Below are 3,164 nucleotides of genomic sequence, written 5' to 3'. Positions count from 1 at the left end.
ATCAGATCTCAGATCTCAATATCCTGTTGTGCAGTTTTGGAGGTTTTATTATAGAAATGAACCCTAAATGGCCCTGAGCCAATAAACAAAAACAGGAAATTGGCCCCTACTGTGACATCAGTGCAATTAGCAGGAGATGCACAGCAGGGATTGTCATGCCAAACATTCCTTTAAACTAGGTCTTTAAGTCAATTAGAATGAAACAATTTAACAATGTACTTCCGTTTTCTACTTTCAGCACAAGATGAGCGGCAGCACAGTTATTGAGGATCCGGGGATCCCATTGGTTAACAAGATCAACGGGAAGTACAACCGTTACATGGAAACGGATGATAGCATCTCGTCTCCCGACAGCAATGCGCCGGAAGCTGGCAATATGTCCGCGACCTTTGGGGTCAGCAACCGCTTTGACAACATCGGCTACAAACTTGCACGTCGTAAGCAGCTGATCAACCGTCGCCGTATGATCGTTAACGTCGAGTTTGCAATGGCCATGCTTGGGATCATGTTAATGTTACTGGAGACTGAGTTCTTTATACGAGGAGTGTTCACAAAGTCCGATGCAGGTTCTATCATTTTAAAAACAGGAATATTAATTTCTACTTTCGCTCTTCTCGTTGCCATAATGTTCTACCATATCACGGGAATTCAAATACAAATGACAGACAACAGTTGGGAAGATTGGCGACTGGCAATGAATTTTCCAATGACGTATCTTAAAATTCTTACAGAGCTCGTCGTATGCTTGATTCATCCAATTCCAGGCAATACCACAGTACCGGCTTATGGCGTAGATGGTCAATATCGCATGGTGTCCCTCGATGCTATATTCTCAATCCTTATGTTAGGTCGTTTATACATTGTTGGCAAATTCACCGTCGTCCATCACCGTTTATTGACTGACACGTCTACGCAAAGTCTTGGAGCACTGAATAAAGTAAAAATCAACACGGCGTTCGTGTTCAAAGCGCTTATGTCAACCATTCCAGGAACCATGCTTATTCTCTGATGTTGGCAATTTTGTTCATAGACAGTTGGGCGTTACGTACTTGCGAAATCTATTACCATCCCGGGTCCCCCGAGAGTAGCTATTTAAACTCAATGTGGCTCACTACTATAACATTCCTTACCATTGGCTATGGAGACATATATCCCAGCACGTATTGCGGACGGTTTGTTTCCGTTATAACTGGACTCATGGGCGTTGGAACAACGGCCTTGCTTGTTGCAGTCCTAGCGCAAAAGCTTGAACAAACACGACCAGAAAAGTATGTGCATAACTTTGTGTCACGTGTTCAGCTGGATAAAGTCAGAAAGAACGCTGCCTCTGACGTCATAAAATACGCTCTTACGCTGTGGCGAATGAAGCGGCGTGGGATTGGAACGGGCATGAAGCGCAATCGTGTGTATGGAAAACTTTTACAATCCATTTATATAATGAGAGAGGCCAAAAATGAGAAACAGTCAATCGGAGAAAGTTCGGTTGGAGTTGTTGAAATCGCTAAATCTGTAAATGATGTTTTTGAAATCGTTGAACAAATGCAAGGCGAACAGACGACATTTCAGTCTAAAGTGATAGATATGGAAGAAAAGATACGTAAAATGGACGAAAAACTGGATTTGTTGATATCGATGAACAAATGATAATGTGTTCATTAACGTAGCGGTTTGAAATGATTCAGTCAAAGCCCGTTATGTCGATAAACGCGTTATGTCGAACCTTTTTTACCAGTCGCGATGTTTTCCATCAGAAAATATTTCTAATTTTTATTTTTCAATGTCAACATTGCTGTATTTACAACTGAAACATATTTCAAGACAGGTTCCTTTACGGGTCGATAAGTATGTGGTCCAATTTCGGATATATCGAATTTTTGTTATATTCATGTATTTCTCGCGGCACCGCTGACTTCGACATAACGGATTTCGACTGTGTATGCGTTACATTATGTACATGTTCTGCCAAAGTACGTTGTTTGTTTTTATATAGTTGCGATTTTATGAAAATTGTTTTTAAGAAGTGTCATGGGGTCGGTAATAAACTTTATAAACTAGTTCTAGGATAGAGTAGTTTGCCGTGGTCAACTATTTTAACTAAGGCGTAACAAAAAAATATTTGTTTCTGGTTTTCAGGCCTACATGTTTCGGCACCCGACACTATTATTTGTATTGCCAGCACTCAAAATAAACTGACCGTAATTTTCAATCTCTTTTGGGGTAGTTTCTTGCGTAAATCTTCTCAGACCGAATCGCAACTGTTATTAGTATGAAAATGATATATGACAAAACTCTACTATAATAAGATATAACATATCCCTACCCTTTAGGGTTTGTTTGGACTTGAAATCGGAAACAAACAAAACAAGTTTTACACCTACTTTTTAAAATCTTTAAAACATATGTTTTACATGAATTTAAAACAATTTACCGTTTTTTTCTTGGCTTTTTGTTATTTTGTACTAAGTATATAGTTTAATGATTGGAATTTGCTGCAGTATATCGTCACATATTGTTAATACAGTTTTAGCATTTTTGTGGCCGTCAAATCGGGAATAAGCGATATACGATATTTGACGCATGTTGACCGTCATTTTGTTTAAATTATCTCACAGAAATGAAAACAAGAGTTTAACTAATAAAATCTTGTTTTGGTTTTACTTTCCATTGTTCATAGAACAGTTACATGTACGTTAGAAGAGAGACATAAAAGTTATTGGAGGGATCTTGTCAACGTTGCGTATGACAAACAAAAACGTAAGATTAATAACTTCAGCTATAAATGCAGTTAAAGTCACAAATCAGCTTATAAAATCAGACCAATATATCTCTATGTTTTGAAATCGATAATATAATTACTCAGAATTTGTTAACGGAAAAGCGAGTGCTCAATATGTGCGACGTTGATGAGCCCCATCTTTCACAACCATGATGGCGAATGGTATTTATTAATAGTATACTTGCTTTGAAAAACTGCAATGCGGAGGGGGAATGAATCATTGGAACACAAGGCGGTGACTGATACGGACTTTACCTTTACAAGTCATTACATAGTGTACGTTTTAGATTAGTTGTATGACGTCGTTGATACATGATATATAGTTTATTGTTGTTTTGTGCTGAGGCAGTAGTAATTATAATAGTTGTTATTGAACTGTTGCATTCCA

The 3,164-nt window shown here is 38.1% G+C and overlaps 1 pseudogene; it reads left to right on the top strand.

The window, feature by feature from the left end:
* Positions 1–243: 243 nt before the first annotated feature.
* On the top strand, positions 244–1,731 carry LOC128244702 (small conductance calcium-activated potassium channel protein 2-like; annotated as a pseudogene).
* The last annotated feature ends 1,433 nt before the right edge of the window (positions 1,732–3,164 follow it).

The sequence above is a fragment of the Mya arenaria genome, chromosome 8 (genome assembly GCF_026914265.1).
Source record: "Mya arenaria isolate MELC-2E11 chromosome 8, ASM2691426v1".
Classification (NCBI taxonomy): Eukaryota; Metazoa; Mollusca; class Bivalvia; order Myida; family Myidae; genus Mya; species Mya arenaria.
This window is presented reverse-complemented; position numbering and strand designations above follow the sequence as displayed.